At 50.1% G+C, this 27,076-nt stretch overlaps 1 protein-coding gene across 2 annotated transcripts in view; it reads right to left on the bottom strand.

Moving 5' to 3' along the window:
• The window catches only part of FPGS (folylpolyglutamate synthase), a 353,517-nt gene that overhangs the window by 30,397 nt on the left and 296,044 nt on the right, over window positions 1-27,076 (bottom strand). The window lies entirely within an intron of this gene.

Below are 27,076 nucleotides of genomic sequence, written 5' to 3'. Positions count from 1 at the left end.
GGGAAATCAATTGAAGTTGCGCACGATACCGGCAGAAGCACGATTTCCCCACCTGAATTGCAGCTTCCACAAGGGATACAAGACACATTGTATTCCCTTTTTGGTGCAGACGCTGACTACAACCAGGACCTGGATGATGAGTTTGCTCGATGCCCACCAGGAAGATAACTGGTGTGATGTCTTACAGAAGGCTAGTGGTCTTGATACTTCCCCAGAAACGGGGCTACTCAACGCACGGGCCACCCTATCCCACTTTAATGCATAGGGCTACTGAAGCACTTGACCTCCAGCTCCCCACCTTGGAGGTTACGACCAATGCGTTAACAGAAGCTCTCTAGCCGAGGCAAACATCTTCTGATCCCCTTCTTCCATTCAATGAGACACTGATTTGTAAAGAAAAATGAAATCCTGACTTTACCTATGAACAAGAATTGGCAAATTGAATGAATTTGACACAAACTTTTTCAGCATAAAGTGGCATCAAGGGGGAATGGGACTACTTGGGATTTCTCTGGGCCACAACTCTGGCAGGTTGCCAGTTAGGCGGACCACTAACGTCCAACAGATCAGTCACTGTCACAAGGAAAGAAGTTTACGTTCCAGTTTCGGTGTCCAGTTGCCATCAACTTTTATGGATTAGTCCAGATACAAGAGATGGAGACAATGCTGAAGGAGCTGTGCGGTGGACCTTTGACTTCCTGGGGCTGCTGCTCAGTCCCTGGCTAAATATTAGGGGGTAACCATGCTAAAAGGGGCACTTTCCTACAAGGTCAGACCAGCGTCGATTCAGCATTGTAGAGAACTATCTGGACCTCAGTCTCCGGTATTGACGAAGTTGGCATCCAAGTCCCCAGGGCTGTCATGAGTTGTGGTGCCGGAAGAGTTCCGAAGGGGAGATGGAGGCAAGACTAGGTGAGAGGGTCAACTGGCACAGGGGAAGAACCCTGCCGGCTTTACTCTAGATGGAGGGCCTCTCGTCTCCTTGAGGACCAAAGGCGCATCACAGGGAGTGGATAGGGATCCAACGAGCTGGAGCGTAACTGCACACAACTCTTCGGTCTCATGTGGTGTGGCTGTTGGCCCTGGAAACGTATTGTTTACTAGTCAGTGTAGTTTTGCAGCTTGAAGAAATTTCGAGATTCACATGCTGTAATTATTCCGCCATCTAGTGGTAAGGTCTGTAATTGTATATTGTCCTGGTTCCCCCCCCCCCCCCCCTGTTAGTGTGTGTTGACGCACCAGCATCAGGTGTCCCCTTGTGAGATCGCTGTGCTTCCTGTGGAAGCTCCTACCTTGGGTCGCCATCTTCAGATTTTTTTTTCTTCCTACTTTTTTCATTTTCATTGGTGGAGAACGGTGGGTTCGCTTGTGAATTAAGAGAATTCTTCAAGCTGCAACACTACACTGACAGGTAAGAAAATATAAGTTTTGCAGCTGGGCTCTTCTGGACTCGCATGCTGTGCATTGACTTTGTAGCAGTTTGAACTACGGTGGAGACTGGGTTGAAGAGGAGCGTTGGTTTGAGAACAGATGTTGGACGACCCTGTGACCTGCTAGGGCTTCTCTGTTCATTTGATTGTCCACACAGAAGTGCCTTGTGAACGTGTGCACTGAAGACCATGTCGGTGCCATGCAAACGTCTTGAAGTGCTGTTTGCGCTAGAAAGGTGATAGTTGCTCCTTTCTTCCTTGCCAAATGTGCCGCTGGGGCCCTTTGTAATGTTTCTTCTGTGCTTTGTGGCACATCTGTATTTGGAGTGCTATCCATCTTGCAATTGTGTTCTTAATTTTCACAGGAGAGTAGTGACCGTTTGCAAATGATACAAAGTTATTTTGTTTTCCTGTATTCTTTTGTTCTTTCAATATAAAACATGACTGCCCTTCTAGTGTCTAGGGTGTGTGCGTCCTTTCTGCATGCGTGCCTTGGTATCTCTATGGTTTGATTCATATGGAACTGTGAGATCACCTTTGGCATGAATTGTGGATCGGTTCTCAGGACAATTCTGTCATTATGTATTTGGAAATAGGGTTCCTGTAACATCAGTGCCTGTAACTCACTCTACATAGTGATGTTATCACTACCAAAAATGCTGTTTTTAGTGCGAGCATTTGTAGCGTGGCCTTGTGTAATGGTTCAAACGGTGCCTTCATTAGTTGAGAGAACCATATTTAAATTCCAATTGGGTGCAGGTGCTCTTTGTTAGTGCGGTTTCTTGTCCCTCTAGGAACCTTTTGACCACTGGTGAAGCGAAGCTTCTTCCTGTGTGGCCCCTTGTATACGCTGCTAATGCTGGCGGGTGAACGTTCAGCGATGCAGAGGTTCGCTTACAATCCAGTGAACGTGTCCAGCCCCGAAGCACCGTTGTATCCTTAGTTCTTTTTTAGTAGCACTTCCTTAAGACACCACAGTGAGCACCGTTTCCATTTTGCAGTAGAACACTTCCTAGTGGTAGGCCTTCTGGTCTCTTAGAAACGCCACTGTGTTCTCTGGTGACTTTTGGTGTTGAAACAAAGTCCGCAGGAGCTATGCTGCCGCCTCTCCTTCTTCCATCATTAACCATCTTGTCTTTTTGGCAACTTAAGAATTTTCCATTGAGATAATTCCATCATAACCGGGAAACCGGTTTGTCTCGCCCACTGTGGAGCGATTAGTATCCTCTTCATGCTGCTGTTTTTGCTGATCGCCCTGTGAAGTAGCGGTACCGGGGGAGAAGCATTTTCAAATATTCCTGACCAATCTATCCATAGTGCATTTGCCATGGACTGTTGGCAGTGTTGCCTGGAGGCGAAGGTTTGGCATTTTGCGTTCAGGGGTGTTGCAAAGAGCTCAATCCTGAGTTCTGACTGATTCAGTTCCCACTCGTGAGATCAAAGCTTGCCTGCTCAGTCTGTCCGCTTCTACATTGCGCTTCCCTGTGGGTGCATCGCTACAATGTTAATTTCCCATGGAATTGGCCAGTTCCACAATTGTTGTGCTAGTGTTGAGTGGTATTGATTGAGTTCCGCCCCGTTTGTTTACGTACAACATTGTGGTTTTGTTGTCTGTACAAGTATTGTTTTTCTCCAGAGCTCTCTCTGAACTGATTTTAAGGCTAGGAACACCATCTTAAATTCCAGGATGTTGATGTGCTGTATTGCATTCCGCTCCTTCTACAATCCTCTTACTTTGAGGTTGCTCATGTGTGCTCCCCATCCCATCTTGGAGGCATCTGTAGTTATGGTTGCAGTTTGTTGTGTAAAAGTTCTCCCTTGTGTAAGGTTTGCTCTGTTCCACCATGCTCTCTCTTCCTGTATCCTTTGTGTGACAACCACTAGATCTTCCCAACTCCGTCGCCTGTGACCGTTGTACCTGAAGCTATTCCTGGAACGGTCTTGTGTAGTCGTATATTTGGTATCAAGTGGATGCAGGAAGCCATCCTCCCTAGCAGCTTCCCAACAGTCCTCACTGTCAGAGCTTGCCCATTCTGGTATAGCGGAGGTTCCTTCAGCAGAACTGATGTTCTTTTTTCGCTCAGGAAAACTTTCCCTGGGATTGAATCTATTTTTGCCCCCAAGAGCACTTTCTCCTGTTCTGGTTCCGGGAACGACTTCTCCCAGTGGAGAGAGAATCCCAGCTGGTATTGCGACTACTACCTGTTGCACATGTTGCTTGCAGGTTATGTACGAGTTTGCTCTTCCTAGCCAGTCATCTAGGTAAGGGTACACAGGTATTCCTCGTCTTCTTAGGTATGCGGCCACTGCAGCCAGGCACTTTGTGAATATTCTTGGTGCCGATTTTAGACTGAAGGCCAGCACCTTGAATTGGTGGTGCATTTTGTTGATCACAAACCATAAGGATATTTTGTGGTTTGCGTTCATGGGGATGTGCAAATAAGCGTCCTACAAGTCTATTGTGGCCATGTGATCCTTTTGTAGTTGTAGTATTACATTCTGCAGGGTTGTCATATTGAACTTGTGTTATTATAAATGTGTTCAGGAACCTCAGATCCAAAATAGGGCATAGGGTCTTGTCTAGCTTTGAAACTAGGAAATATGTGGAAAGGTTTTCTTTATTTATTTCCTTGTTTGGCACTAACTCTACTGCTTCCTTTGTAAGGAAAATACTACTTACCAGTATGCATCTGTTCTTGGCATGTAGAGCTGCAGAATGACATACTTGTGCATAAATCGCCATCTGGTGTTGGGCTCGGATGTTTGCAGTCTGTTGTCTTGAAAGAAGTCTTTGTAGTCACGAGATAGGCGTCTCCTCCCTTGGACTACAGTGCGCATGGGCATCGACTCCATCCTCAGATTGTTTTTCGCCATAAAGGGGAAATGATGGAGTTTGTAAGAAAAAGAAAAGATGTTCATGTGTAATGTATCCAAGTAAGATAACACCGGAACAGCTAGAGGTACCGGGGAGGCGGGTGGGCGTGTACAACTCTGCAGCTCTACATGCCAAGAACAGATGCATACTGGTAAGTAGCCTTTTCCGTTCGGGGGCATATGAGCTGCAGAATACATACTTGTGCATGGACTGTACAGCAGTGTTGTCCTTTACCAGGGGTCTCCTGTATCTGTTGCAGTGCTTTGAAAAAGTGTTTCGAGTACAGCCTGGCCCATAGAAGCTTGTTGTTTTGCATGCACATCTACACAATAGTGTTTGGTGAAGGTATATGGTGTAGACTATGTTGCTGCCTTACAAATGTCATTTAAGGGAATGTTCCTTAAGAATGCCATGGAAGGAGGAGGAGCCTAGCGCGCAACCATGATGGACGCGTAGGCACAGGGCTCCCGAGACTCACGCAGCCTCCCACGATTATCCTGTATTTCATCCTGATCTTTTGAAGGAATACTACGGGTGAACCTACGCTGAGGACACCCCTGTTCTCAAAACTCAAATCGGACTCTGGGAACTTTACTTCTTCGGTCTTTGGGAAAGAGGCCTGCTCCGCGACGCTGCCCCGGGCTCGCATCTTCCCCGTGTCCCAATTGAACAACAACGGATCCGGAGCGTCAGGCTGACCCGTGCACCCCGAGTTTCACTTTCGCTTTTGACTCTCCTCAGTGACGTGGAGAGCGGGTGCCTGTGAAGGCTCCACTTCTGAGCAGCCCGCCAGCCGGCGGGTGAGATCGATAGCAGGAGCTGTTTACCACTGATTGCGGTGTGCCCCCCCTGGGAACCACTGCAACACACGGGCATCCGGTGGTTGGTTTCCCCTGCCGTGTGATGGCGGCCCGAATAGACGGGGACAAGCTAAGGCCCAAGGCTACCCGGAGAGGTGGCTATGTGCAGACGAATAACATGGATAGGTATGCTCATCAGAAGGGGTCTCCTGGTCCGAGTGGGCCCGCAGAGGTGGCTCGAGAGGGACCGTCGTCCTCGGCGGAACTGACACTTAACGATGTCATGGGTGCCATCGACGCCATGAAGGAATCGGTTGGCCAGCGGTTTGACTCTCTGGCCCACAAGCTGGACACCGTGTCAATTGATGTTAACCTACTCAGAGCGGACCTTTCGAAAACCAGCGACAGGGTCAACTCACTTGCTCTCACGACCTCGGGCCTTACGAAAGATGTTACTGATCTGCAGACGGAGCTTCACAGTCTGAGGGCCCTCACCGACCTCTCGGTCAAGCGGTTGGAGGATTTTGAAGGCCGGGCACGACGAAACAACGTGCGCATTGTAGGTGTGCCGGAGAGGTCGGAGGATGGGTCGGTGGATCTTTTTGTGGAAGGATTGATCCTGAACCACCTCGTGCCGAAGGGCCTCAGCAAATACTTCATGGTGGAGCGGGCCCACAGAGTCCCGGGGGGTCGACCGAAGCCGGGGGCCCCACCGCGTCCCATCATCGCCAGGATCTTTAACTTTAGGGACCGCGATGCCATCCTACAGACCTCCCGTGTAAATGGCCCGCTAAAGTATGAGAACGTGGACGTTGGCTTTTATCCTGACTTTACTCAGACAGTCCAAAAACAACGCATGGGGTTTCTGACTGTGAAACGGCGCTTAAGAGACATGGGCCTGAAGTACGCCATGCTTTTCCCGGCTAAACTTCGTGTTGAACTGGAGGACCAAACCCACTTTTTCGACCGGCCTGATGCGGCGGAGGAATGGCTTGATACATTGCATCGTCGGCGCGGGAGAGATGAGAGGACCGAGGACGACGGGGGTGGCTCGGCGGAGCGCCCGTGAACTACTGAACTATTGTTCCGGGCTAATCGTGTGTTCAACTCAGACTTTGGTCAGGGGTGACCTAGTACATGGGACTGCATTGCCCTTCCTTTCGTGTTGGGGGGCTGCGGGGTATCTGGTGAGACTCTTCCTCCTCCGGGGGAGTTTTCTTTCTTTTCGTAGACTAGGTTTATGTCGGGGCGACAGGCACACTGCGAGTTGGGGTGGCTAGATGTTCTAGTGCAGGGTGGGGGGGGGTGTGTCATGGGAGTTGGGGGGGTGGTGGTGGGGGAGTTGTTGTTGTTTCAGGTTAGTTTTACACCAGGTGATCGATGTTCTGTTTTTTGCTCTCGTGGTGGGTGGGGCGATTGCTGTGGTTGGGATGGGGGGTAGGGGGTTGCATATCTTAACATGGAATGTCAATGGTTTGGGGGATCGTGTGAAGCGAGGGGTGGTGCTACAATATCTGAAGCGTCTCTCTCCCGACATCGTCTTCTTGCAAGAGACGCATTTGGTGGGCAACTCCTGTCAGGCATTGAATAGACGGGGCTACCGTTTGGTGGCCCATTCCGGCTTTACCACTGGGTCCAGAGGGGTAGGCATTATGGTCCGAGCCTCTCTCCCGCTGGAAATTGATGAGGTGAAGCACGATGACCGGGGGCGTTACGTAGTGCTGGTTGGCCGGTGGGAGGGTAGAACTTTATGTTTGGTCTCAGTTTACGTCCCCCCTGGGTTGCAGACTACCACCTTCGCTGATCTGGGAGGTCTATTGCTTGGGCTCCCTAAGGGCCTGTTGCTGGTTGGTGGGGATTTTAACTCTGTTGTGTCTGGTAGAGAGGATCGACACCCGCCCAGAGACCTCCCTGGGGCGCATTCTTGGTTAGGGGGTTTTATTGACACTATGGGACTGGTTGACTGTTGGAGAACGATGCACCCGGGGCTGGCTCAGTTTACGTTTCACTCTGGGGCCCACGGCTCCCTGTCTAGACTGGACTATGTCCTGATGCCGGCCGCCCAAGCCCAAATGATTGGGGAAGTTAAACACCTTGTTCGTGGCATCTCGGATCATTCCCCGGTGCTGCTCCACTTAGATATTGCCTTGGGGGCTGGGGGGAGGGTGGCACCGATTAACCCCTGGTATCTCCGTGACCCCACAGTTCGTGCCCAATTGGTGAAGTCCCTGGACCGGTTTTTCACGGAAAACCAGGGTTTCGTCGCATCAGCTTTGACATTGTGGGAGGCCTTCAAGGTGGTGATCCGTGGGCAGGCGCTATCTCTGATCTCCCTTGCTAAAAAGCGTAAAAGCGAAGAGGTAGTGCGCCTAGAGTCTGACATAACTAGTATGGAAGGGGATCTCGGGCTGGGAGTCATGAGGGAGAAACTTCACGCCCTTAGCCTTAAGCAGTCGGACGACAGGGCGCTGGTTACGAATGCTGCGAAGCTCGCTAGTCGGGAACAGCAGGGGCGCTTGTATGATGTGGGTGACAAGGCTGGAAAACTGATTGCGTGGCTGGAAAAGAGCGAAAGAGTGAATCGAGTGGTTCCGGTGATTGTGCGTGCTGACGGTGCGAGTGTCACGGATCCCGGAGAGATAGTGACTTGTTTTGCATATCATCTGCGTGACGTCTATACGTCGGTTTCGGATAGGCTGGAGGATGACTCTCGTCAATTGTTACGAGATATTACGTTGCCATGCCTCTCCGTCTCCGACAGAGACTCGATGGACGCGGCATTGACGAATGAGGAGATAGCACTGGCGATTCGCGCACTCCGCCCCGGAAAGGCTTTGGGCCCGAATGGTCTGCCGATCGAGCTATATAAGCTTCGTCCTGAGACGCTGGCGCCTCATCTCCGTGAGATGTTTAATGCATCACTTGAGGCGGGCTCCCTTCCGCTGGACCAGCGGCTTGCAACGATTGTGGTTCTCCACAAAGAGGGGAAGCCGCGAGACGGTTGTGCATCTTATAGGCCTATCTCACTCCTGAATGCCGAACCAAAAATTCTTGCAAAGGTCCTGGCAAATCGACTGGTCACTATAATTGGCGACCTGGTTCATCCGGATCAGTCTGGTTTTATTCCGCATCGCAACACCGCGCTGAACCTGCGGCGCCTACATGGAGTTCTCGCAAGGGTCGACTGTATCCAGGTGCCCACCATTTTGGCGTCTTTAGACGCCACGATGGCGTTCGATACGCTGGAATGGACGTATCTTTGGGCAGCACTGGCTAAGTTTGGTTTTGGACCTGGATTCCTTAACTGGGTGAAACTGTTGTACGTGGAGCCACTGGCGCAGGTGGTGGTGAATGGTAGGGTGTCTGCCCCCTTTGTGCTTGGGAGGGGCACCCGCCAGGGTTGCCCCTTGTCCCCGCTTCTTTTTGCTCTTGCGCTGGAACCCCTGGCGGCATGGCTGAGGTGGGAACCCTCTATGGCGGGTATCCGGTGGACTCCGACGTTTGAAGACCGTGTGTCACTATACGCTGATGACATTTTGCTCTACCTCACCTCGGAAATCATTGATGGTGATGTTCGACGTTTTGACCTCCTTCGGCCGCAATTCTGGGCTTGTTATTAATTGGGCTAAGTCCTGTGTATATGTGTTGGTTGGCGACCCCCCTCTTCTCCCTCGCGGTTGTCCGATTCAAATCTCTCAGGCTGGATTTAAATATTTAGGCATCCACGTCTCCCTGAGTTCAGCGGATCGTTACTCTCTGAACCTGCTGCCGCCGCTTCAGCGGCTTCGGGCGGACGTGGTCCGGTGGCGGCGACTTCCGTTATCGCCGCTGGGCAGGGCGGCCTTATTTAAAATGATGTCTCTGCCACGCTTTTTGTACGCCCTACAGAATACGTTGGATGTGGTGCCTGCACGATATTTTCGGGAGGTGGAAAGCCTGCAGCGGCAGCTGGTGTGGGATGGGAGACCACGCATCACTCTCGCTAAGCTGACTCTTCCATGGTACGATGGTGGCATAGCTCTTCCTGATATCAGGCGGTACTACTGGGCGTCCCAGCTGGTGGCGGTGAACCATGGGACGTATGGCCCGGCCTTGAACCCCGCGTATGAGATGGATAGGCTACTGTTGCCGGGTGGGGATTTCAATCGAATGCTTTATTCCAAGAAGGGACGCGCTAAACTCACGGGCCCCACGAACAATGCTGTACGCGCATGGCACGGCACCACTGCTGCTACGGGCTGGAGGGGTCGCCTGACTCTGGCGACTCCGCTGTATGCTTCTGAAGAGTTGGGCGGGCTGTGGCGCACTAAGGGGTTTGAGAAGTGGGACACTATTGGCATTAGCCGCGTTGGGGATCTGTGGGCGAAGGGCGCTTTTAAAACGTTCGATGTCCTTCGGGCCGAATATAGCCTGCGTGATAGGGAATTCTTTCGTTACGCGCAGATCCGCCACGCCCTGCTTACTGCCTTTCCGAACCCGGCTGATATCCCTGAGGCCTCCCCTTTGGAAGGCCGTATACTTGATGGTTACTTGCCGGACAGCACCATTTCCCTGATCTATAAAAAAATGATTAATACTCGCGCTGATCTCCTCACCCGCCTGCGAGAAGCATGGGTCACTGATGGCCTAGAACTGGATGACGAGGACTGGGTTGCGGCTGTAGCCTCGCCGTGAGAGGTGGCCATACCCGCTCGCCTCAGATTTGTGCAGTTAAAGATACTACATAGGGTCTATGTTACCGGTCCCCGCTTGCTTCGCTTGGGATATTCGAGTGATGGTTTATGTAGGCGTGGCTGTGGCCTGCTTGGTACTTTCCTGCATATTTTGTGGGAATGTCCAGTGGTTGTCCGGTTCTGGACTGGGGTGCATGCAGTGATGGAGGAGGTCACTGGTGTGGCCCTGCTCCCGGAGGCGCGGCGCTGTGTGTTGAATGTGTGGGAACCGACTGATTGTGACGCGGCCCAGGAGCGCTGGTTGACTCTGGGTAATATGATAGCTAAAGAGACATTGCGCAGCTGTGGGGCTCGGGTGGGTCTCCTACGGTGTCGAGGTGGAAGGAAAACATGGACTGGTGCATGTTCCGGGAGAAAACCATATATGTTGCTAGAGGCAAACCCAAAAAATGGAATACGATGTGGGGTCCGTGGAATTCTTACCGTGGTGATATATGCACGCCCCCCCTGGTGATCGCCTCCGATGGAGCCCTGTCCCCTTAGCTCGGATATTCCCGTTCCTTCCTGGCATTGGTGCATGTGTACTTCCCTGCCCCCCCCTCCCGCCTCGCCTAATACTAGCTTTTTCTTACAGTGCCGCTGAGAGGCGGCTGCCCCCCCCCCCCCCCCGGGAGAGCAAGTTTCTGCTTCTATAAGTTTTCATGCCTGGTTTTAGTTTTGTTTTGTTGTTTTTTCTCATAAAACGTTAATTCAAAACCTGCTTGTTGTATGGAATCTAGTTGTGGGCCGATTAGCCGCCCCCCCTGTGCAGGTTGTTCATTTGTTCGCTGTATTGATTTTCCTTTTTGCACACTAGCGGCCGGCCTCGGAGGTTGTAGGCCCGTGACTGTACATAACTGCTGTGTCAAATAAAGGTTTTTATAAAAAAAAAAAAAAAAAAAAAAAAGAATGCCATGGAAGCCCCTAGTTTGCGTGTTGAATGCGCTCTAGGGGGAATTGTTAATGTGCGTGTAGCCTTCTGGTAGCATATTTGAATGCATTTGACTATCCACCTGGCGATCCCAGCTTTGGAGATGGTTTTTTTTAATGCGGTGGAGAGAAGGCTACAAACAGTCGGTTTGTTTTTCTAAAGGGTTTAGTTCTGTCAATGTAATAAAGTATAGCTCTTTTGACATCAAGTGTGTGAAGGGTTCTTGCTGCTTCAGAACCTGGTTTTGGAAAGAAAACAGGTAATTCTACAGATTGATTAAGCTGGAAAGCAGAGATTCCTTTGAAAAGAAATTTTGTTATGATGTATTTGTAAGAATGGTTAAAGCCTGGATCTTACACTTCTGAGAGCTGATCGCAGCTAGAAAAGCCACTTTCCATGTAAGGAACTGCAGTTCGCATTTGTGTAAAGGTTCAAATAGAGGACCCATGAGCCTGGTAAGGACAATGTTTAGATTACCCCCTGAGAGGGTGGGAATGTGGGAGGAATTATCCTTTCAAGTCCTTCCATAAACGCTTTGATAGCAGGACCGCTAAACAATGACAAATGTTTGTTTTGTATGCAAGTGGCAAGGGAAGCCACATGTACTCTTATGGATGTGTATGCTAGATTACATCTTTGTAGATGCAGTAAGTAGCAAATTATGTTTTGGATTGAAGCATCTAGTGGGTCAATTTTGTTATTGCAATAAATGACGAATCGTTTCCATTTGGCTGCATAGCAAGCTCTAGTAGTAGGGCGTCTGGCTTCTTTAAGGATGTTCATACAGTCCGGTGGGAGGTTGAGGTAACCGAACTCTAGGACTTCAGGAGCCGGATTGCCAGGTTCAGTTGAGCTGGATCACAATGCCTCATCTCTCCATGGTTCTCTGTGAGCAGCTTTGGGGAGAGGCGCAGCTTTTGGTGTGGAATCACAGAGTTCCAGGAGTCTTGTGAGCCACGGTTGCCGGGCCCATGTTGGAGCAACCAGGATCATCTTGAGACTGAGTTTGCGTGCTACTAATGGAATGAGCAGGAGTGGCGGAAAAGCGTACGCAAATCAATCTGACCAATTCAGCCATATCGCAATGCCCTTGGACAATGGGTGTGGATACCTGGCGGCGAAGGTTGGGCATTTGCGTTTGCGGCGAACAGATCTATGTCTGGGTGGCCCCACATCTGAAAACACGGATGAAGAACTTGTGGATGAAGTTCCCATTTGTGTATCTGCTGTGTCTGACGGCTGAAGATTCGCAATCTGATTGTGAACTCCTGGAAGATGTTCTGCTAGAAGATATATCTTTTGTGGGATGGCCCATCTCCACATGTTTTGAGCTAGTTGAGAAAGCTGCAAAGACTGTGTTCCTCCTGGTTTCTGTATATAATACATGCCTGTCATATTGTCTGTGCGGACTAGGACCGTCTTGTTGATGAGATGTGACTGGAATGATTTCAATGCTAGAAATATTGCCAGTAATTCTAGGTGATTGATGTGGAGCGCTCTTTGTTGAGTGGTCCACCTGTCCTGAACTGTGTTCTTTAAGAGATGGGCTCCCCAGCCGGTGAGCGATGCGTCTGTTAGCACTATCTGTGGAACCAGGTCTAGGAACGGCCACCCTTTGGAAAGGTTTTTTGTGTTCCACCACTGCAGAGAGCGATGTGTGCGGCTGTCCACCAACACCAGATCTGAAAGTTGACCTTGAGCCTGGTTCCACTGACGTGCTAAGCATTCTTGTAATGGGCGCATCTGAAGCCTTGCATGAGGTACTATGAAAATGCAAGATGCCATCAGTCCTATGAGTTGCATAAACACTCGAGCTGGAAGGGAGTGTTGGGGTTGAAATTTTGTGATGAGGGTTTGCATTCTGGCTATCCTCACTGGATTGGGGTATGCCAGGGCTTTGGAAGTGTCTATTGTGGCCCCGAGATACTGATGTTTGTGGGACGGCTGGAGATGCAATTTTGTGAGGATTATCGTAAACCCCAAGTTGTGGAGCAGATGAATTGTTTGGGGAGCGTGGTGACACTGACAGTACGACTTGGCTTTTATCAGCCAGTCATCCAGGTATGGAAACACATGAATTTGTTGTCTTCGCAAGTGGGCGGCTACTACCCCCAGACACTGTGAAGACTCTGGGTGCTGTGGTCACTCCGAATGGGAGGACCTTGAATTGATAGTGCTGACCGTCCACTATAAACCTTAGATATTTCCTGGGAGCAGGGTGTATGGGAATATGGAAGTAGGCGTCCTTGAGATCTAGAGTGGCAAGGAAGTCGCCTTGTTGGAGCAGTGGGAGGACCTGTTGAAGAGTGACCATGTGAAAATGATGTGACTGTATGTAGACATTGAGAGGTCCAGTATTAGTCTGAGAGTACCGTCTTTCTTAGGGATGAGAAAGTAAAGGGAGTAAACCCCCGTACCTTGATGCTGGAGGGGAACTGGTTCTATTGCATGTTTTAAGTGATAGAACTTCTTGTTTGAGAAGCGTTAGATGTTCCGTGGACATTGGACGCTGTTTGGATGGTATGGTGGGTGGGGTTGCTGTAAGTTCCAGGCAGCAACCATACTGGATAATTTGTCTTACCAACTTGTCTGTAGTTCCAGACAGGTAGGAACTGTGATAGTCTTCCTCTGACCGGAGTGGAATGGTCTGGAGGGAGCGGAGGGAAGTCACTGTGGTAGTAGGGGAGGTTCAGTTGTTGTTACCTTGACCTCTCCCTTTGTTATTTCCTCTGTACCCTCCCCTAAAATATCCCTTGTTGGGGGATGTTTGTGCAGGAGTCTTGTAGGAGGAGGAAGTGGTGTCTGTACCAATGTTTTTGGATCCGTCCCTATAGAAAGAGCAACGAAAGGAACCTTGTGTGGTCTGAAATTGTAATGCTCCCATAGATTTTGCAGTGTCTTGTGTCCTTTTTCATGAGCTGTGTCCACAGCTGGGCCAAACAAGTGTTCTTGATCGAACGGCTGATTTAAAATAGTTGTTTGTACTTCCTGTTTAAACCCGGACATGCGTAACCATGCATGTCTGCGGAGTAAGACATCGGTGTTAATAGATCTAGATGCAGGGTCTGCTGCATCGAGGGCACATTTGATGGATGCATTTGTAATTAACTTGCCCTCCTGGGCCAGATCGTTGGCTTTGGCCTTGTATTGGTCCGGTAAGTGTTAGATAAGGTCTTCAAGCTCATCGAAGTGAGCCCGGTCATATCTGGCAAGTAGTGCTTGCACGTTAACTATACTCCAATGGTTGGCTGCTTGGGAGGAAACTCGTTTACCTGATGCATCCAGGAGTTTAGACTATCTGGGGTGGTGTATCACCAGAAGTTTGGGAACTTGCACATTTTTTTGCATTGGACACTACCAATGAATCTAAGGGGAGTTGTCCTTTAATGTATACTGAATCTTTAGGGGCAGACTTATATTTATCAATCCGAGGATTGAGAATCCTGGCCCTGACAGGGTCTTTAAATATGTCTGGTGCATGTTTAATGACACCTTTGAGCATTGGCAATGTGTGTATTGCTTTTTGTGACTGAGCAAAAGTGTCCAGTAGGAAGTCTTCTTCCATGGGGTCAGAATATAGTTCCACGCCATGGTATTGCGCAGCCTTATTAATGAGCTGACTAAATCCTATACTGTCATGTGGGGGGGATGGCTTAGATGGGTATGGGTCTGGATCAGGAAGTTCTGGAGGATCTGTGGGGTCATCGTAATCGTCCCATGTATCCTGTGGTGGGGTAGAGTCGCCATCATCCGGGTCATCTAAGGGATCCTTACCGTGTCCACCTCCATCCCCTAAATTATCCTCTTCCTGTGGTGGTAAGGGTGAGCATGGAGACAGTCTAGGAGAGTGTATAGGAGGGAATATGCTACTTACCAGTATGCATCTGTTCTTGGCATGTAGAGCTGCAGAGTCACACACTGAGGATAAGATCGCCATCTGGTGTTGGGCTCGGATGATTGCAGGTGGTTGTTGTCTTCGGAAGAAGCCTTTGGTCACGAGGTTGGTGACTCCTCCCCTGGACAACAGTGCGCATGGGCATCCACTCCATCGTCAGATTGTTTTTTCGCAATGATGGGAAAAGATGGTGTATAGGAATGAAAGAAAGGATGTCCATGTGTAATGTCTAAGTAAGACGGATGCTGGAACAGATACAGGTCCCGGGGAGGCAGGCGGGCGTGTGCGACTCTGCAGCTCTACATGCCAAGAACAGATGCATACTGGTAAGTAGCATATTCCGTTCGAGGCATATGAGCTGCAGATCACACACGGAGGATAGATTATACAGCAGTGCTTCCCCTTAGCGGTGGTCGCCTGTATCCGTTGCAGCAGCTTGAAGGAATATGCTACTTACCAGTATGCATCTGTTCTTGGCATGTAGAGCTGCAGAGTTGTACACTTAGCATAGATCGCCATCTGGTGTTGGGCCCGGGTGTTTGCAGTTTGTTTTTCTTCTTGGACAGTCTTTGGAAGTCACGAGTTCGGGGACTCCTCCTTCGGTCCGTACTGCGCATGGGCTTCGGCTCCATCCTCAGATTGTTTTTCGCCAACAGGGAAATGATGGAGCGTAGTAATAACAGTGAGAAACTCATGTGTTGTATCTAAATAAGATGTACTGGAACGGATACAGGTAGCCGGGGAGGCGGGTGGGCGTGTACAACTCTGCAGCTCTACATGCCAAGAACAGATGCATACTGGTAAGTAGCATATTCCGTTCGAGGCATATGAGCTGCAGATTGTACACTTAGCATAGATTATATAGCAGTACCCAACCTTAGCGGCGACCACCGGTATCCGTTGCAGCTGTTTGAAAAAGTGTCTTTAGTACAGCCTGGCCCACCCTAGCTTGCTGCTTGGAATGCACATCTACACAGTAGTGTTTTGTGAAGGTGTGCGGTGTAGACCATGTGGCTGCTTTGCAGATGTCATCTAAGGGTATGTTCCCTAGAAAAGCCATAGAAGCCCCTAACTTTCTTGTAGAGTGGGCTTTAGGAGGAACAGATAATGTTCTCTTTGCCTTTTGATAGCAAATTTGTATGCATTTTACAATCCACCTAGCAATCCCTGATTTAGAAATGGGGTTGCCTTTATGTGGTGGAGAGAAGGAAACGAACAATTGTTTAGTCTTCCTGAAGGGTTGCGTTCTTTGTATGTAGTATAGCAACGCCCTTTTCACATCAAGTGTGTGTAAGGCCCTTTCTGCAACAGATTGGGGTTGCGAAAAGAAGACCGGTAATTCCACCGATTGATTGAGGAGGAAGGGGAAATGACTTTGGGCAGAAACTTCGGATTTGTGCGAAGTATGACCTTGCTGTGATGCATTTGTATGTAGGGTTCCTGTATGGTGAACGCTTGTATTTCACCAACCCTTCTAAGGGAAGTGATAGCTACAAGGAAAGCTGTTTTCCAGGTGAGAAACTGTAGCTCACATTTGTGCATTGGTTCGAAGGGCGGACCCATTAGTCGTGTAAGAACTAAATTTAGATTCCATACAGGGGAAGGTGGTGCCCTGGGAGGAATTACGCGTTTAAGCCCTTCCATGAAGGCTTTAATAGCGGGCACTCTGAAGAGTGATAAATGCTGTCTGTTTTGTAGATAAGCAGCGATCGCTGCTAGGTGTAGGCGTATGGATGAATATGCCAGGTTGCACCTGTGAAGATGGAGCAGATAGCATATGATGTGCTGTATGGATGCATCTAGAGGGTTGATTGTATTGTTACGGCAGTAAATTACAAATCTTTTCCACTTTGCGGCATAGCATGCTCTAGTGGTAGGACGTCTGGCTTCCATGATGATGTTCATGCAATCAGGGGGAAGGTTAAGGTATCCGAATTCTAGGATTTCAGGAGCCAGGTCGCCAGGTTGAGCTGAGCTGGGTCCGGGTGCCTGATTTCTCCATGGTTCTGGGTTAGGAGGCATGGGGATAGATGCAGTTTTTGATGTGGTACCACTGACAGTTGTAGTAGCGTGGTGTACCACGGCTGCCTGGCCCACGTCGGAGCTACCAGAATGAGTGTGAGGGAGTGCTGTTGTAGCTTCCTGACCACTAATGGAATTAGTGGGAGAGGTGGCAAGGCGTATGCAAATCTGCCTGACCAGTTCATCCATATCGCATTGCCCTTGGACAATGGGTGTGGGTATCTGGCGGCGAAGCTTGGGCATTTTTTGTTTTCGTGGGTGGCGAAGAGGTCTATCTGAGGATGCCCCCACTGTTGGCAGAATGGGTGAAGAACTTGTGGATGCAGTTCCCATTCGTGTAGTTGTTGCGTTTGTCTGCTGAGCAGATCTGCCATGGTGTTTTGTACGCCTGGAACGTGCTGTGCCAGGAGAAAGATGTTTTGAGGAATTGCCCATCTCCATATGCTCTGGGCTAAGCGGGAGAGCTGGGGAGAGTGTGTCCCCCCCTGTTTTTGGATATAATACATTGCAGTCATATTGTCTGTGCGAATGAGGACTGCTTTGCCCGAAATCTGTTTTTGGAAAGATTTTAGGGCTAGAAAGATCGCCAAGAGCTCCAGATGGTTGATGTGGAGCGATTTTTGCTGTGGCGTCCATAGACCTTGCATGGTGAGGTGTAGAAGGTGCGCTCCCCAGCCGGAGAGCGATGCGTCCGCTGTTAGAATCACCTGAGGAACCGGGTCCAGGAACGGCCGCCCTTTGGAAAGGTTTGTGGTGTTCCACCACTGCAGAGAGTGATGTGTGCGGCCGTCCACCAACACCAGATCCGTCAGCTGACCCTGGGCCTGGTTCCACTGTTGTGCTAGGCACTCTTGAAGTGGACGCATGTGGAGTCTTGCATGGGGCACTATGAAAATGCAAGACGCCATCATTCCTATGAGCTTCATAAACACTCTTGCTGGAAGAGAGTGTTGAGGAAGGAATGTTTTGCGTAAGGCTTGAATGCTTGTGATTCTGGCTGAGTTTGGATAGGCAATACCCTTGGAGGTGTCTATAGTGGCCCCGAGATATTGCTTTGTGTGAGATGGTATGAGGTGGGACTTTTGGTAGTTCACCGTGAAGCCTAGCTGGTGGAGCAGTTGGATGGTGCTGTTTGTATGCTGCACACATTGGTCGTAGGACGCGGCTTTTATCAGCCAGTCGTCTAGGTAAGGGAAGACGTGAATATGTTGACGTCTGAGGTGTGCTGCTACTACTGCTAGGCATTTGGTAAACACCCGTGGTGCGGTGGTGACCCCGAAGGGGAGAACCGTGAATTGGTAATGTTGCCCGTCCACCACGAACCTGAGGTATTTCCTGTGAGAGGGGTGTATTGGAATGTGAAAGTATGCGTCTTTCAGATCCAAGGTTGTGAGAAAGTCTCCCTGGCAGAGGAGTGGGAGGACTTGCTGTAGGGTGACCATGTGAAAATGGTCTGAATGTATGTAGGCATTTAGAGGCCGGAGGTCGAGAATGGGTCTGAGGGTCCCGTCTTTCTTTGGTATTAAGAAATATAGGGAGTAGACCCCTAGATTTTGTTGATTGACGGGGACCTGCTCTATAGCGTGTTTTTGGAGGAGTGAGAGTACCTCTTGTTTGAGCAGTGTGGAATGTTCTTGAGACATTGGACGGTGCCTTGGTGGGATATTGGGTGGGGTAGATGTTAGTTCGAGACAGTACCCTGACCGAATGATTTGGGTCACCCATTTGTCCGATGTTATGGATTCCCATGCGTGGATAAAGTTTTGTAGACTGCCCCCGACCGGAGTGGGATGGTCTGGGGGGAGCGGAGGGGAGTCATTGTGCGGGTGGGGTGGCAGAACGGGTGTTGTTGGTTTTGCCCCTGCCCTTATTGTTGTTGCCTCTGTAACCACCCCTTTGATTACCCTTTGAAAAGGTATTTTGAGGAGGGGACTTGTAGGAGGTAGAGGCGTTATCGGTGGAGGAGCCTCTGCCTGTGCCACGAAAGAACGAGCGTCGAAAGGAACGTTTAGAGGCTTGTGTTTGGAGTGCCCCCATAGACTTTGCTGTGTCTGTGTCCTTTTTCATCTTTTCCAACGCTTCGTCTACCTTTGGCCCAAAGAGAGTTTGCTGGTCAAAGGGGTGGTTGAGTATGGATGCCTGGACTTCAGGCTTGAACCCTGAGATCCTGAGCCAGGCATGGCGACGAAGCAGGACACTTGTATTTATGGCTCTAGAAGCAGTGTCGGCTGCATCGAGGGCACATTTAATGGAGGTGTTTGTAATTAGTTTACCCTCCTGTATCAGGTCATGAGCCTTGCGCTTGTGTTTTTCTGGAAGGTGCTGCATAAGAGCCTCTAGTTCGTCATAGTGTGCTCTGTCATATCGCGCAAGCAGTGCTTGTGTGTTTGCAATGCGCCACATGTTTGCAGCTTGGGAGGCGGTGCGTTTACCAGACGCGTCCAGAAGTTTAGATTCCTTGTCTGGCGGTGGGGCTTCTCCTGAGGATTGGGAGTTAGCCCGCTTTCTAGCTGTGGAGACAACTAGGGAATCTAGGGGAGCAGGGCCCTTAATGTATGCAGGGTCTGTGGGTGCCGCTTTGTACTTCTTCTCTATTCTAGGGTTCAGTACTCTGGCCCTGACAGGGTCTTTGAACACCTCTGTAGCGTGCTTGGTGACACCCTTAAGCATGGGTAAAATAGAAGTGGATTTGTCTTGTATGTCAAATGTATCTAGTAGGAAGTGTTCTTCCACTGGTTCACTGTGCATGTCCACCCCATGGTAGTGTGCTGCTCTCTGCACTAAATGATGAAACCCTAAGGAGTCCTCTGGAGGAGACGGCCTGGATGGGTATAGGTCGTCCTGAGGTATATCTGGTATATCAGGGTTATTGTAATCCTCCCATGGGTCTGGGGTCCCTGGTGGAGTGGGATCCATTGGGGCGTCCGCCGGGTAATTGTCCGGGTCCCCGTCATCCGGATCTGGGGATGGGGCCGGATCGTAGTGAGGTGGAGGTGGCGGAGACCTGGGAGGGGGAGGGGGTGGAGGAGGTAGGGGAGGCGGTAGTGGGGAGGGCACTCTGAGGGGTGAAGTAGCAGAGTCCTTCCTTTTGGGTGGTGGAGGAGGAGCCGGAGTATCAAGGCGTCTTTTCTTGATAATTAAAGTCAATAGTCCAGTCTTTGGATCTTTGGACAGAGTCTTTTGTAGAGGGTCTGGTGTAAACAGAGCCAGTGGCGTCGAATCGTCCGTCGGCACCGGTGATTTCGGAGCCGAGGGCTTCGATGGTTTGTGTGCGCCATGCTTTTTTGGGGCCTCCTGTTTTTTTGGCGTGGAAGGAGTTTTCGGCGTCGGAGCGTCGGTGCCGACAGATTTATGTTTGTGTTTGGTCGGCACCGAGAGTCCAGGCTTCGGCACCGGTGGCTTCGGAGTCGAGCTGGATATTGCTTTCTTCGGTGCCGGATGCTGTTTTTCGGCACCGGGCGTCGGCTGGCTCGATCCCGAGCTGCCTTGAGACTTTGGGTGCTTCGACACCGAGCCCGAAGGTGGGGTGATCGAAGCTTTGGTCTTGGTTTTGCCCAGGCCGGCAGGCGAGGGAGTAACCCGAGTCTCTTTGGTTTTGGGCATGGGGGGGGGAGGGGGCACAGTACTCACGGCCCGCTGCGCCGGCGTGATGTCCTCCACGTCGGAGTCGTCGGCTTCGGAAGCGCTGACGACATCTTCTTCCTGCTCGGAGTGTGTTTGCCCCGAAGCTTCGGCGCCGTCTCCGAAGATGTCCGGTGGAGCTGCAGACGATGAGTGCGCCATGGTGCGTCGAGCTTTTCGATCCCGGATGGTTTTCTTCGATCGAAAAGACTTACAGGCGGGGCAGTCTCTGGCCTCGTGTTCTGGAGAGAGGCAAAGATTACACACCTGATGGAGGTCGGTGTGGGGAAATTTAGACCCACATTTTGGGCACTTTTTGAACGGAGTCCTTTCCATCGGCCGGGACCGGAGTCGAGGAGGGCCCGAAGGCCGGTGCCGATGTACGGGATGGAGAAAAGTGCCGCTTCGAGAGATGAAGATGATGATGAAGAAACTCGAAGATACGAGGATTTTCCGTCGAGGCTGGAACCGTAGAAGTTCGAAGCCGGAGCACGAAGTACCACATCCGAGCCCGATGGCGGAAAAAAACAATCTGAGGATGGAGCCGAAGCCCATGCGCAGTACGGACCGAAGGAGGAGTCACCGTGACTTCCAAAGACTGTCCAAGAAGAAAAACAAACTGCAAACATCCGGGCCCAACACCAGATGGCGATCTATGCTAAGTGTACAATCTGCAGCTCATATGCCTCGAACATAAAGTTTTTAGGACAGCATGGCCCACTGAGGGCTGTTTGGCCTGCACGTCAACACAGTAGTGTTTAGTGAAGGTATGCGTGGTAGACCACGTGGCTGCCTTGCAAATGTCTTCTAAGGGAATGTTACCTAAGAAGGCCATAGAAGCCCCTATTTTACGCGTGGAGTGCGCCCTAGGGGGAACTGTAAGTGTACGTTTAGCCTTTAGGTAGCATATTTGGATGCATTTAACTATCCACCGGGCTATACCTGCTTTGGAGATCGGATTGCCTTTATGTGGTGGTGCGAAAGCAACAAAGAGTTGTTTTGTTTTTCGAAAAGGTTTTGTCCTGTCGATGTAATAAAGCAAGGCTCTTTTGACATCTAAGGTATGTAGGGCCCTTTCAGCTACGGAGTCTGGGTTTGGGAAAAAGACTGGTAGCTCTACTGATTGGTTAAGGTGGAAAGGGGAAATCACTTTTGGAAGAAATTTAGGGTTTGTCCTAAGAACCACTTTGTTACGGTGTAGTTGTAAGAAAGGTTCCTCTAGTGTAAGGGCTAGTATTTCACTTACTCTGCGTAGGGAAGTGATTGCGATAAGGAAAGCTACCTTCCATGTTAGGAATTGTAATTCACATTTGTGCATAGGTTCAAATGGGGGACCCATGAGTCTTGTTAGAACCACATTGAGATTCCACACTGGGGCAGGTGGCAATCTTGGGGGAAGAATTCTTTTGAGACCTTCCATAAACGCTTTGATGGCTGGTACCTTAAAAAGGGACAGGTGTTACCTATTTTGCAAGTAGGCTGCCAAGGCTGCTAGGTGTAAACGTATAGAGGAATACGCTAGATTGCATCTTTGCAAGTGTAGTAGATAGCAAATGATGTTTTGGATGGAAGCATCCAATGGATGTATGTCATTATTAGCGCAGTAGATGGCAAATCGTTTCCATTTAGCGGCATAACACGCTCTAGTAGTAGGTCGTCTGGCTTCCTTTATGATATTCATACAGTCTGGAGGGAGATTGAGGTATCCGAACTCTAAGACCTCAGGAGCCAGATCGCTAGGTTCAGTGTTTGAGGATCTGGGTGTCTGATTTCTCCATGGTTCTGGGTTAATAGATCCGGGGAGAGGCGTAGCCTTTGATGTGGAACTAAAGATAGTTCCAGAAGTGTGGTGAACCACGGTTGACGTGCCCAAGTGGGAGCCACTAGTATTAGTGTTAGTGACTGTTGTTTCAGTTTGCGTACCACAAATGGAACTAGTGGGAGAGGCGGAAAAGCGTACGCAAATCTGCCTGACCAGTTCATCCATAGGGCATTGCTCTTCGACTGTGGGTGTGGAAACCTGGCGGCGAAGGTTGGGCATTTTGTGTTTTCGGGAGTGGCGAACAGGTCTATGTCTGGTTGTCCCCATTTTTGGAAGAAGGGGAGTAGAACCTTGGGGTGTAGTTCCCATTCGTGGATCTGCTGTGTGTGGCGACTTAGAAGGTCGGCCACTTGATTGTGGATCCCTGGGAGATGTTCTGCTAACAGGTAGATGTTTTGGGGAATTGCCCATCTCCAGATTTGCTGTGCCAGTTGTGACAGTTGGAGAGAATGTGTCCCTCCCTGTTTCTGTATATAATACATTGTCGTCATGTTGTCTGTGCGTATGAGGACAGTTTTGTTCTTTAGGTGAACCTGAAAGGATTTTAGTGCTAGGAACACTGCTAAGAGTTCCAGGTGGTTGATGTGGAGCAGTTTCTGTTGACTGGTCCATCTGCCCTGAGTGGTATGGTGAAGGAGGTGGGCTCCCCACCCTGTGAGAGATGCGTCGGTAGTTAGCACAACTTGTGGAAGAGGCTCTAAGAACGGTCGCCCTTTGGACAGGTTGGTGTTCCACCATTTCAGTGAGCGAAGCGAGCGACTGTCCACCAACACCAGATCGGTAAGTTGTCCGTGAGCTTGGTTCCACTGTTGTGCTAGACATTCCTGTAAGGGACGCATCTGAAGTCGTGCGTGTGGGACTATGGAGATGCAGGACGCCATCATGCCTAGGAGCTGCATGAACACTCTTGCTGGAAGAGATGGATGAGTTTGAAATTGAGAGATGAGATTTTGTATACTGGCTATCCTGGCAGTGCTGGGATAAGCAATGGCTTTGGATGTATCTATGGTTGCTCCTAGAAACTGATATAAGTGGGAAGGTTGTAGGTGGGATTTGGGGTTGTTGATAGTGAACCCCAAATTGTGGAGAGTTTGAATGGTACGATGAGTGTGGAGAACGCATTTTTGGTAAGTATTGGCTTTTATGAGCCAATCGTCCAGGTAGGGGAAGACATGGATCTGTTGTCTTCTGAGGTGCGCTGCCACGACTGCTAAGCACTTGGTGAACACTCTGGGTGCTGTTGTTACTCTGAATGGGAGAACTGTAAATTGATAGTGTTGCTCATCTACCACAAATCGTAGATATTTTCTGTGAGCGGGATGCATAGGGATGTGAAAGTACGTGTCCTTGAGGTCCAATGTGGCAAGGAAGTCTCCCTGTTGTAACAGTGGGAGGACTTGTTGGAGGGTGGTCATATGAAAATGATCTGAATGTATATACTGGTTTAGCAGTCTGAGATCCAGTATGGGCCGTAATGTTTTGTCCTTTTTGGGAATGAGGAAGTATAGAGAATACACCCCTGTTCCCTGATGTTGAAGAGGGACTGGTTCTATCGCATGTTTTTGTAACAGGGATTGAACTTCTTGTTTGAGGAGAGAGAGATGATGTGAGGACATTGGACGTTGTTTGGGTGGTATGTTTGGGGGGGATTGTAGGAGTTCTAGGCAGTAGCCAGACTGGATAATTTGTCTTACCCAGCTGTCTGTGGTGATGGAAGTCCAGAGAGGTAGGAATTGTTGGAGTCGCCCCCCGACCGGAGTGGAATGGTCTGGGGGGAGTGGTGGCAAGTCACTGTTTGGTGGCTGTGGAGGTGCGGGTGTTGTTGTTGTTGCCCCGCCCTCGACCTTTGTTATCGTTTCCCCTATAACCTCCCCGGAAATATCCTCTGTTAGGGGATGTTTGTCCAGAATTTTTAAAGGTGGACGTGGTCTCAGTTGCTGTGTTTTTGGAGCCTCCTCTATAAAAGGAGCGACGAAAGGAACCCCGGTTTTGAGGAGACTGCAGTGCTCCCATGGACTTGGCAGTCTCATTATCCTTTTTCATTTTTTCTAATGCAGTGTCCACTGCAGGGCCAAATAACTGCTCTTGGTTGAAAGGTTGAGCTAGAATTGCGGTTTGAACCTCTGGTTTAAAACCGGAAATACGGAGCCAGGCATGTCGTCTGAGTAAGACGCTAGTATTGACCGCCCGAGAAGCAGTGTCTGCCGCATCTAAGGCGCATTTAATGGAGGCATTGGATATTAACTTGCCTTCTTGAATGAGGTCAGCGGCCTGGGATTTAAAGGGATCAGGCAGGTGTTGCATAAGGTCCTCAAGTTGGTCATAATGCGCCCTGTCATACCGGGCTAACAGGGCCTGGGTATTGGCAATACGCCAGTGGTTCGCCGCCTGTGCGGCAACTCGTTTGCCTGAGGCCTCTAAAAGCTTAGACTCCTTGTCTGGGGGGGGGGGCGTTTCTCCAGTTGTCTGTGAGTTAACGCGCTTCCTGGCATTTGATACGACCAAGGAGTCTAAAGGGAGCTGGGCTTTAATGTATGCAGGGTCCTGCGGGGCTGGTCGGTACTTTTTTTCGATGTGGGGCTTGAGAACCCTCGCTCGAACAGGGTCTTTAAAGACCTCAGTGGCATGCTTTATAACCCCTTTAATCATGGGCAGTATGTGAAAAGTTTTTTGTGACTGCTCAAAAGTATCGAGGAGAAAGTCCTCTTCAAGGGGGTCCGTGTGCATAGTGACACCATGGAATGTTGCTGCCCTATTTATTAGTTGGCCAAACCCCAAATGGTCATCAGGAGGGGAGGGCTTGGAGGGGTAGGTAGTGGGGTCAGGCATGTCAGGTATTGGATAAGACCAGTCATCTACTGGTGCTGTGCCTGGAAATGTAAAAGGGTCGTGTGGATCAACAGGATCATTAAATAAATCAAGGTCCGCCCCTCCCCCCAAGTCATCATTATCATCCTGTGGAGGAGGTGAATGATAGGGAGATGGTAAAGGTAAGGGTAAAGGAGAAGGAGGAGTAGGAGGGGGGGACGGGTTAGGAGGTAATACAGGAGAGGAAGGACGAAGTGGTGAAGTGGCACAGTCCTTTTTCCGTATGGGAGCTGGAGGAGGTGTGATGTCCAGCTTCCGCTTTTCATATGGGACGGCAGTCACATGTCCAGTGTCGGGATTGATGTAGATCCGCTTTTGAGTAGGATCTGGGCGAAAAAGTTCATCTGGCTCCGAAGGTGGTGGCGGCGACGGCCGTTTCGGGTCTTCATGAGCTTTTTTCGGTGTGGACGTAGTTTTCGGTGCCGATGATATTTTCGGTGCCGAAGGATGTTTCGGTTCCGATGGATTTTTCGGAGCCGATGGAGTTTTCGGTGCCGAGGGACTTTTAGGCATCGATGTCGAAGAACGTTTCGGCGCCGGTGGAGACTTCGGTGCCGAGGAACGTTTCGGTGCCGACAGAGATTTCGGTCTTGAAGCCTGTTTCGGTGCCGATATTGGTTTTTTCGGTGCCGAGGGTGTTAAAGGCACAATCACATGAGGTTTGCTCGAGCCCGAGCTACCTACAGGCTTAGATGTCTTCGGAGCCGGGCCCGAGGGCGGGGCTTCTGAAGAGGATTTCCGGTCGCGACTGGGCCCAGCTGGCGGAGTCTTGACCACTGTCTTTTTGGATGGGGCAGGGGCAGGGGGGGTGGTACTCACACGCTGCCCTGGAGTGATGAGGTCATCGGAATCGTCGGCCTCGGACACGATCGAGATCTTCGGTGTCATCTTCAGGAACATCTTGAGCAAAGATGTCCTCCGGTTCTGGAGCTGGTTTGGCCATAATATGGCGTCAAGCTCTTCGGTCCCGGAGGGTCTTCTTCGAACGGAAAGCGGCACAAGCTGGACAGGTCGATTCGTTGTGTTCCGGCGACAGGCAGAGGTTACAAACCTCGTGGTGGTCACTGTGGGGGAACTTCGCTCCACACTGGGGGCATTTTTTGAAGGGTGTCCTGTCCATCAGCCGCTTCCGGAACCGGTCCGAGTTGATTTCGACGTCGATGGAATGAAGATTAAAGAGTTAAATCGATTGCTAGAAGTTTTCTGCTGGAGCGGAAAAAAGTTCATCCGAACCCAATGGCGGAAAAAAACAATCTGACGATGGAGTGGATGCCCATGCGCACTGTTGTCCAGGGGAGGAGTCACCAACCTCGTGACCAAAGGCTTATTCCGAAGACAACAACAACCTGCAATCATCCGAGCCCAACACCAGATGGCGATCTTATCCTCAGTGTGTGATCTGCAGCTCATATGCCTCGAACACAAAGGTTTAGTAGACAGAATAGGAGAAGAGGGTCTCAGGGGTGAAGTTGCAAAGTCTCTTTTCTTCACAGATACCTCTGGTGTGTGTGAGGTATCAGATTTCCTCTTTGTTGCAAGACTAACATTATGGCCTGCTTCAAGGTCCACATGTAAAGTTTTTTGTTTCGAATTTAAAGGATCTGGCCGAAACAGTTCTTCCTGCTGGTCTCCTTTCAGTGCAGATTTTTTTGGTTCCTTGCGTGGCTTTGATTTGGTCTGTGTAGCCATGAGAGTCATGAGCTCCTTTGGCTTCGAAGTCAGAAACTTTTCTTCGAATTCGAAGATTTTCGGTGCTTTTACGGTTCTGAGGCCTTATGGTCTTTCGGCGCCAAAGGGTTTGACTCAGAGGCCTTTTTGGATGTAATGGAGATGTGTATCCCCGATTTCGGTACCAAAGGTGTTTTCTGGGTACTGATATACGGCTTGCTCGGTCTCGAGCTGCCGGAAGGCTTTTCCTTTTTATCCGGAGCCAGGCCCGGAGGCAGGGCTTCTGAAGTTCTCTTTTGGTCTCGACTAAGGCCTTGAGGCGAAGTTTTGACCTGAGACTTCATTTTTTCGGGTGGGGCAGGGACGTTTGGACTCACTCTTTGACGTGGAGTGATGTGGCCATCGGAGTCTGAGTCGTCAGCTTCGGAGACA

This window comes from Triturus cristatus, chromosome 1_2 (assembly GCF_964204655.1).
Source record: "Triturus cristatus chromosome 1_2, aTriCri1.1, whole genome shotgun sequence".
Lineage (NCBI taxonomy): Eukaryota > Metazoa > Chordata > Amphibia > Caudata > Salamandridae > Triturus > Triturus cristatus.
Note: the sequence above shows the minus strand (reverse complement) of the source record. Positions and strands in the feature narration are given on the sequence as shown.